Genomic DNA, 10,000 nt, shown 5'->3' with positions numbered 1-10,000 from the left:
GAAGTTGCCGCTGCCGGCGAGTCTCTATTTTTTTTTTTTTAATCAGCTGACTCTGAGGTCGGCCCGACAATTATGGCCACGGGTTCGGCCGGGCCGCCAACAGGCAGTCTGGCACCCCCTCTTGGGTGCCAGGCCGCAGGCCCGGTCGATACCTTCCCTGGTGGCCCAGTGTTTGCCACTAAAGTGGCTGCAGAGTTCGCAGCGTCCTTCCCCTTTAACTGATGGGCAGAGATGTTGTGAGGTGCCAGCGCGATGACATCATCAATGCAGCACTGATGGCTTACAGTGGCAGCCACTCCGCCCCGCCCCCTCTGCTGCCCCACTGGTGGCAGCCACTCCGCCCCGCCCCCTCTGCTGCCCCACTGGTGGCAGCCACTCTGCCCCGCCCCCTCTGCTGCCCCACTGGTGGCAGCCACTCCGCCCCGACGATGAGGCCACTTCGCCCTGCCGCCCCACTCGTGACGGCTAATCTGCCCTGCCCCCACTGCCGCCCCACTCGTGACGGCTAATCTGCCCCGCCCTCCACTGCTGCCCCGCTAGTGACGGCTAATCTGCCCCGCCCTCCACTGCTGAGCTGCCCTGCTAGTGACGGCTAATCTGCCCCGCCCTCCACTGCTGCCCCGCTAGTGACGGCTAATCTGCCCTGCCCCCACTGCCGCCCCACTCGTGACGGCTAATCTGCCCTGCCCCCACTGCCGCCCCACTCGTGACGGCTAATCTGCCCTGCCCCCACTGCCGCCCCACTCGTGACGGCTAATCTGCCCTGCCCCCACTGCTGCCCTGCTAGTGACGGCCACTCCGCCCTGCCCCCACTGCCGCCCCGATGATGAGGCCACTCCGCCCCACTTCCAAAAAAAGCACCAAGTGCTGACTTTCTCCGGTTTGGCTGCCCCTTACATTGGGACGGCCAGGACACTTCAAGAGCAGTAGGTGCGACTCGTTTCAGGTGGTGGCCAATTTTGGCAGCGGGGTCTTCATGATGGGAGGGGAAGGGAAAATGTATTTCTCTCCAAATTTTATTTTTGTAATTCTCTTTCCATCTCCCTGGAAAACATTTTTTTTACAGCACAGAAACAGGCCAGTCGGCCCATCTGTCTGTGCCAGTGTTCATGCTTCACACGAGTCTCCTCCCACCTTGCATCATCTCACCCTATCAGCACATCCTTCTAATCCTTTCTTTAAGTCTCAAGAGAAGGTTATTGATCTCTTCAAAGGTTTCTGATAATGAACCAGTCATTGAGAGGTATGCAGTGGGTGACATCATTCTTTCTATCCTCCTCCTCCTCCAGATCGCCCTGGGGAAGCACCATTCTCCCCGAGCAGCCCAGACATGATCAAGAACTTGCCTTGTGGGATAATGGTGCTGTTTCAGCGCTCCATGGCATAGTGTATTGGAGCCATTGTGCTGGCATTTTGCATTTGGTCATGGCAGATCGATCATTCGCATTCCAACAATGTAGAAAAATGTCCCATACGCACCAGATCTGCATAACAAGAACCATGCAGAGCTATCCGTTTTAACAGCGGGGAATCTCTCTTGTCCCAAACAAGGACCCCCAACAATACCAACACTCTTGGATGCAATCCATCAGTCCACAGTGATCGGATAACACAACTGAGACATCTCTTAAACTCTCTTTAATAATGATCTCTGTCGTTGATCTAAAAGCTCTTTATAAACTGATGTAAAAAGTATGAACCAGTGAACTGGCAGCTGCCACACTCTTTCTGTAATGCACTTCCAAAAACTAGCAGGAGCTGCACAATAGCTTCATAAAAGATGACGGTTGAAAAACAGCTCTAAATATAGACCTCATGACACATATAGATGGGGGAGTTATACTGATGATACAGTGGGACACTTGCTTCTCATAGCTTGACTTGTAGGTAGATCAAATATTCCATCACTTTAATGGGGGGAGAGGGGAGGAAATATTATACCACAATGCAATTTGCAGCAATGCATTCAGAAATTTCTGGGGTGGGGTGGGGGGGGTTGTGTTTGGGATTATAATATATGCTCACAGGTTTGTAGAGCTGTCGTATTGTGAGTGGCTTAGCCAGTCACGTAATATTAACAAGGCTCAATAACACCCCAGTCAGTTGGGTCTAGGTCATCCACGATGAGGTATGTAGTTGTGAGCCTAGTAGATGAACTGGTAATGTGTAGTGTGATTGGTAAACCTTTGTTAATAAACCAACTAGTTCTTAACAGCAATGTGTTGCTCTGAATTCTTAAGCAAAGAAGCCATGAAGCAAATACATTACAGGGGTATACCCTTCCAAAATTTGTTGTTTGAAATTTGGTGCAGTTTTCAGTGTTTTGCAGTCTAACGTGATTCTGCTGTTTTTAGTCAAAAAAATTATTTTGGAAGGGTTACATATTTTAACTATGGAAATGAAGTAGTTATGCAAATTTCAGCACCATATTAAAAGTCCCATTCCTTCTGTTGGGAATCTAACCCCCAGGTACACAATGTCGGGTTGTGAACTGAAACCTTGTACAACACCCGCCAACAATAAGGGATCCAGTCGGGGCTGATTGTTATCAAGAAATTTGAGAGGATGTTAGATAAGGATCGGTCATGAATTTGACGGAGGGGAATGAGATCTATTGTGGGACCTGATACTGGGGCCATCCAGATGGACTGCAACGTAACAAAATCAGACAGTAGTACATGCTTCATCAATGAGAGAACTGGCACACTATCTGCTCTGTCCCTTTACCAGATCCCATGGCAACCGTGCAGCAAAGGGGCGTTACCTGGGATTAGACTAAAAGTCAAAACAGTAGAAGCAGTTTCAGGAGGGATAGTCTGTTATTAAAGCCATAGCCTAAAACACAATCCTGATGAAGGGTCTCGTCTAAATAGTAACCTGTCTGTCCTGACTTCCCTTTACAGCATGTGGCCTGTCTACGCATGGTCCCCATTAAAGGATACTGCCTGTGTACACACTCCCCAGCATGCTAAACACCAATAATTATCCCAAGGTGCCAGCACCTTTCATCATTGCCATATCATCTATTTGTCTTTTCTTCACCTCCTCCTGAGGTGCCTGCACTGGAAAACATTTCACTCCAGTTCTGCACCACTTGCTTTTTTTAAAAAAAGCACCGTGAGGGGTGGGTGTGGATGGGGTGAGGGGGTGGGGATACAGGGGACGAGAGAAGAAATCAGACACCGAGACAATGAGAGAGTTTGTCGGTCATGTTACTCTACTTGTACTGTTGGTGTTTGATCATGGGAGCCTAAGAGAAGCATGTGCAGTTACTGAGATATGCTCAAAAGAAAAGTGCAAACTCAGAGGCTTTATGTAAGGGCAGATCCCTTGTTGGATGTTAGGCGCTGCTTCTTTTCCCAGACAATAGTGGACCTGTGGAACCGGTTGGCGGCTTGTGCAGTGAACACTGATTCACTGTATTCCTTCAAGAAATTGAGAGGTAGAGTTAATACTGAGGAAGATCAAACTAAATACAAGATGTTAAAAAACTTGCAGAATGGGCATGTAAATGAACTTCAATATAGATACGTGTGAGGTGTTTCATTTTGGTAGCAGGAATAAGGAGGCCACATATTCCTTGGAAAATAAGAGTCTAAATGGGGAGAGGAGGAAAGGGATCTTGGTACAGATTCACATATCATTAAAAAATAGTGATGTAGGTTAATAAGGCCATAAAATATGCAACCAAAGCACTAGAGTTCATTAGTGGAGGAATAGAATTGAAAAGGAGAGGAATAATGTTAAACTTGTATAGAACCTTTGTTAGACTGCACTTAGAATACTGTGTACAGTTCTGGTCTCCAAATTATAAAAAGGATATAGAGGCACTGGCGAAGTTTCATAAAAGATTTACAAGAATGATACCAGAACTGCGAAGTTATAACTATCAGGAATGACTGAACCAGCTGAGGTGGTCGGGGTGACCTAATAGAGATCTTTAAAATTATGACGGGATTTGATAGGGTCGAGAGAGAGAAGATATTTCTACTTGTGGAGAAGTCCAAAACTAAAGGTCACAAATGTAGGATAGTCACGCATAAATCCAATAAGGAATTCAGGAGAAGCTTCTTTACCCAGAGAGAGAGTAGTTAAAATGTGGAACCTGCTAGCACATGGAGTAGTTGAGGCGAATAACTAAGACCGCCTAATTCCACCTTTGTAACATCGCCCGTCTCCACCTTTTCCTCAGCCCATTCTCTCCTGAAACCTTCATCCACGCATTTGTTACCTCTAGACTTGACTATTCCAATGCACTCCTGGCTGGCCTCCTGCGTTCTACCCTACGTAAACTTAAGGTGATCCAAAACTCGGCTGCCCATGTCCTAACTCGCACCAAGTCCCACTCACCCACCATCATCACCATAGGCAGTCCCTCGAAATCGAGGAAGACTTGCTTCCACTCTAAAAGTGAGTTCTCAGGTGGCTGTACAGTCCAATACGAGAATTACAATCTCTGTCACAGATGGAGCAGAGAGTGGTTGAAGGAAAGTATGGGTGGGAGCCTGGGTTGTCGCACGCTCCCTCCGCTGTCTACGCTTGCTTTCTGCATGCTCTCTGAGATGAGACGCGAGGTGCTCAGCGCCCTCTTGGATGCTCTCCCTCCACTTTGGGCAGTCTTGGGCCAGGGATTCCTAGGTGCCAGTGAGGAAGAGGTCAGATGAGGAGAGAGTGTTTGAAGACCAGGATCTCAAATCTGGCACCAAGCTTATGGTCTACAGGGCAGTAGTGATACCCACCCTCCTATATTGCTTAGAGACATAGACTATATACAGCAGACATCTCAAAGTGCTGGAGAAGTACCACCAGCGCTGTCTCCGCAAGATCATGCAAATCCACTGGGAGGATAGACACACCAACGTCCGTGTTCTTGCTCAAGCCAACATCCCCAGCATCGAAGCTTGACCAGCTCCTTTGGGCGGGCCACATCGTCCGCATGCCTGACACGCGATTCCCAAAGCAAGCATTTTACTTGGAACTCTTACATGGCAAGCGAGCCCCAGGTAGGCAGAGGAACTGCTTCAAGGACATCATCGAAGCCTCCTTGAAGAATCACCCATCACCCCTGTGCTCGCCGACCTACATTGGCTCCCGGTTAAGCAAAGTCTTGATTTCAAAATTCTCATCCTTGTTTTCAAATCCCTCCATGGCTTCGCCCCTCCCTATCTCTTTAATCTCCTTCAGCCCCACAACCCCCCGAGATGTCTGCGCTTCTCTAATTCTATCCTCTTGAGCATCCCTGATTATAATCGCTCAACCATTGGTGGCCGTGCCTTCTGTTGCCTAGGCCCTAAGCTCTGGAATTCCCTGCCTAAACCTCTCCGCTTCTCTACCTCTCTTTCCTCCTTTAAAATGCTCTTTAAAACATACCTCTTTGACCAAGCCTGCCCTAATTTCTCATTGTGTGGCTCGGTGTCAAATCTTTTGTCTCATAATACTCCTGCGAAGAGCATTGGACATTTTACTACATTAAAGGCGCTAAATAAATACAAGTTGTTGTAGATACATTTAAGGGGAAGCTAGATAAGGTCATGAGGGAGAAAGGAATAGAAGGATATGTTGGTAGGTTGGGTTGAGGCTCATGTGGAACATAAACACTGGCCAAGAATTGTTGAGCCGAATGCCTGTTTCTGTGCTGTACGTTCGATGTAATTCTATGTGAACAGCTGGGCTGATTCCTGGCTGGGGCAGAGATCACCTTGTACAAAGAGGTAGGTAACCCTAGACCTGTAAAGTAAATCAGGTCAATGCGATCTCCTGGACTCGTTTTCATCACCCAAAGGGATCGTAAATTTCCCTAATTGGCCTGGGGACTTTTATTTATTTTGTTTCGCCTCTTCCAGTAGATTACCTGGGTAGGGAGTGTCTGCATTGTGATTACATGTATACGGGACAGGTTTACCAGAGCTGGTCTCCAGTTGTCTTGGTTAACCCTTGCCACTGGACCAAGACCTAGTTCTGTCAAGCCCGTGTGGTGGCTGATGTGCAACGGCCACCACACGTTAAAAAAATCCACGCACAGGCATCTTCCATCCTCCAAGATGTAGTTTGGGATCTGGAATATGAGGTCCATCATTGAAACACCTGTGAACTCATCCTTTTTTGGAGTGGAAGCAAGTCATCCTCGTTTCAAAGGACCGCCTATGATGATGGTGGGACAGGTTGAATAGACCAGGTGGCTCTTTTCCTTTCTCATCATTTTCATATATTTGAATAGAATAACTTATTCAGGCCCTTTGGAAGTAGAAAGTTAATTCATAGAATCATAGAATGATACAGTACAGGAGGCCATTCAGCCCATCTTGCCTGTGCCAGCTCTTTCATAGAGCTATCCAATTAACTCCACTCCCGTTTTCCCATAGCCCTGTAAATATTTTCCATTCAAGTATTTATCCAGTTCTCTTTTGAATGTTATTGATTCTGCTTCCATCAGCCTTCCAGGCAGAGCATTCCAGATCACAACTCACCATGTAAAAATAAGTTGCCTGTGTGACTCTAGTGCAGCATGGAAAGTTTGAATCCTGATTTCTGCCAGTACGTGGCACAGTCAGTGTAAAATGTGGCCGATTTGATCCATTTTTGTCTGCAGGGACCACTATCCAGTTTCTAGAAATGGCTGGATTTACAGAAACTGATGTGTTCACAAGTTCTGACAATGGCTGCAGCCTGTATGTTAAACCTATTAGTAGACTTCATGGGGTGAGAGATGCACTTCAATTGCTGCAAGTTATATATTTTTTAAGAACCGATTTGTCTCATAGGCTCTTAAATCATATTTTTATGAATGTTTGCGACACAGGGTGGTTTCATCAATTGCAGACGTTCAGATCACAGGACTCTAGTTATTTGAGAAGCTTATAACTTTATTTACCTTTTATAAAATGAGCAACCCCCAACCAGTGAAATCAATCTTTTCAGTTCGTTACGTATTAATCACTAGCTTCTTCAACGTTTTGCTCCCGTTTCTTACTCCTGTCTGGAAGCCTGTATTTTAGCCATCTTGAGTTCACGTGCTGATTTCTTTATCTGCTGTAATTCCAGGTCAAATCACATTATTTGAGATGGCTGTGTTTTTGGTATCACCCTTGTCTGGTTAGTTTGGTTAAACAACAACAACTTGTATTTATATAGCGCCTTTAATGTAGTGAAACGTCCCAAGGCGCTTTGCAGGTGTATTATGAAATTTAAAAAATATGACACCGAGCCGCATAAGGAGAAATTAGGGCAGATGACCTAAAAGCTTGGTTAAAGAGGTATGTTTTAAGGAGCATCTTGAAGGGAGAAAGAAAAGTTGAGCGGTGGAGAGGTTTCAACAGGGAATTCCAGAGCTTGGGGCCTAGGCAACAGAAGGCACGGCCACCAATGGTTGAGCGATTATAATCATGGATGCTCAAGAGGGCAGAATTAGAGGAGCGCAGACATCTCGGGGCGGGTTGTGGGATGGAGAAGATTAGAGATAGGGAGGGGTGAGGCCATGGAGGGATTTGAAAATATGGATGAGAATTTTGAAATCGAGACTTTGCTTAACCGGGAGCCAATGTAGGTCAGCGAGCACAGAGGTGATGGGTGAGCAGGACTTGGTGCGAGTTAGGACATGGATAAGATTAGAGGTTGGACAAGTGGAGGTAGAAGTGTAGAGTGCAATTTAGGAACCAAGTGGCATTTCTGCTTAGTTTTTAACCGTAAAGCAAAATATTGGGAGTCTTTGATTTTGTGATCAATGGCACGGTTGATGCAAGAGCTTGTTTGGAATGACTCCAGTCCTGTCATCAATCGTAGAGAAGTGCTTTTACTGTAGATTACAAAGTTAAAAATATATTTCACGCTGTTGCTGTGGCCGCAGCCACATTTATACCATCAAGGGAAGCCTCCCCAGTGAGTTTTAGTAGCTGAAGTCGCTGGAGTTGCAGGTCTATTTGTTCTTGTGTGTTCCTAATTGAGTGAGGATTTATATCCTGAAAACTGCTTCATGACACGGTGAATTAATGAGAACTATCCACTTTAATCAGTAAAGCTTGCCCTTTTTTATGTGTCAGTTTGTGAATAATGATGTTGAATTTGGGTTCCGTTTGGCCTCAAAGCAATGAATGTGAACATTAATATCTTGATATTTGTATCACTTTTCCTGTTGAAGTGTTTATGGTTCGTTCACTGCTAATTTTTCTTTTGTGAATAGTGGCTTAAAGGAGTTGGCGTGGAATGTGTGTCTCGTTTCATTGAGTGAGCTGCTGTATCAAGTCAATTGTTTGCTTTTGAAGTAATGATGCACGGTAAAAGTGCTGTACTATAACAACACAAAGTGGCTGGGTTAGACAATCCAATCTTGTTCACTCTTGAGTCGACAGACTTGTTGTTTTCCTCTCTGCAGTGTCCTTTCCTTACCCTCCCCTGCTCTCCTCGTGTATGCCTGGCCTCATTGTGGTTTAATGTTGTCTTTTAATAAAGACAAAAGCTGCAGACTGTGTAGTACCCCATTTCAGACAACATGGAGCGAGGATTTTATAACCAATTTGCAAACCCATTTTTATAATGGATGGCTTACACATGAAATCTTTCCCCAGGTGGCACTTCATGGAGCTATTGATGGGATGAAAAAATGAGTTTACTCAAACTCGCAACCAAATTCAAACAACCCTCCTAAGTTAAAATCTGTTGTTGTAAGAAAGAGTTTAGTAAAAGCTACCTGCACCACTGCCACACTGAAGAAATTGCTTTTTTGCATTTTGGATCATAAAGCTGAAAACCACAATTGCACTCAACTTACACTATTCCACTCGCTTTCAATTGGCATCACCGCTCTGTCCCCTCTCATTCTCTCTCTCGCTCCCCCTTTCCCTCTCTCTCGCCCGTCCCCTCCCTCCCTCCATCGCTTGCCCACCCGCCCCCTCCCTCGCTCGCCTCCGCCCTCCCTCGCCCGCCCTCTCCCTCCCTCGCCCGCCCTCTCCCTCCCTCGCCCGCCCGCCCCCTCCCTCGCTCGCCCGCCCCCTCCCTCCCTCCCCGCTCCCTCCCACACTCGCCCGCCCCCTCCCTCCCTCGCCCCCTCCCTCCCTCCCTCCCTCGCCCACCCCTCCATCCCTCGCCCACACCCTCCCTCCCTCCCTCGCCCGCCTCCTCCCTCCCTCGCCCGCCTCCTCCCTCCCTCGCCCGCCTCCTCCCTCCCTCGCCCGCCCGCCACCTCGCCCGCCCCCTCCCTCCCTCGCTCGCCCGCCCCCTCCCTCCCTCGCTCGCCCGCCCCTCCCTCCCTCGCTCACTCGCCCGCCCACCCCTCCCTCGCTCGCCCACCCCTCCCTCGCTCGCCCGCCCCCTCCCTCGCTCACTCGCCTCCTCCCTCCCTCCCTCGCCCGCCTGCCTCCTCCTTCCCTCCCTCGCCCGCCCCCTCACTCCCTCCCTCGCTCGCCCCCTCGCTCGCCCGCCCCCTCACTCCCTCCCTCGCTCGCCCCCTCGCTCGCCCGCCCCCTCACTCCCTCCCTCGCTCGCCCCCTCGCTCGCCCGCCCCCTCACTCCCTCCCTCGCTCGCCCCTTCGCTCGCCCGCCCCCTCACTCCCTCCCTCGCTCGCCCCCTCGCTCGCCCGCCCCCTCACTCCCTCCCTCGCTCGCCCCCTCGCTCGCCCGCCCCCTCACTCCCTTTCTCGCGCTCCCTCGCTCGGCCGCCCCCTCCCTTTCTTGCGCTCCCTCGCTCGGCCGCCGCCTCCCTTTCTCGCGCTTGCTCTCTCGCTCCCTCGCTCACACTCGCCCGCTCTCTCGCTCCCCCTTGCTCGCTCTCGCTCTCCCCTTTTCGCTTGCTCCCTCTCCCTTTCGCGCTCGCTCCCTTTCGCGCTCGCTCCCTCTCCCTTTCGCGCTCGCTCCCTCTCGCTCTCCTGCTCTCCTGAGCGCTCGCTCTTGCTCTCGCTTCACTCGTTTTCGCTCTCCTTTTCGCTCGCTCTCTGCTCTCTGCTCTCGCTCTCCCTTTCGCTCGCTCTCTGCTCTCGCTCTCGCTCTCCCTTTCGCTCGCTCTCTGCTC

The 10,000-nt window shown here is 49.2% G+C and overlaps 1 protein-coding gene across 8 annotated transcripts in view; it reads left to right on the top strand.

The window, feature by feature from the left end:
• The window catches only part of fhod3b (formin homology 2 domain containing 3b), a 679,123-nt gene that overhangs the window by 119,709 nt on the left and 549,414 nt on the right, over positions 1-10,000 (top strand). The gene's annotated exons all lie outside the window — the stretch shown is intronic.

The sequence above is a fragment of the Pristiophorus japonicus genome, chromosome 5 (genome assembly GCF_044704955.1).
Source record: "Pristiophorus japonicus isolate sPriJap1 chromosome 5, sPriJap1.hap1, whole genome shotgun sequence".
NCBI classification, from domain to species: Eukaryota; Metazoa; Chordata; class Chondrichthyes; family Pristiophoridae; genus Pristiophorus; species Pristiophorus japonicus.
This window is presented reverse-complemented; position numbering and strand designations above follow the sequence as displayed.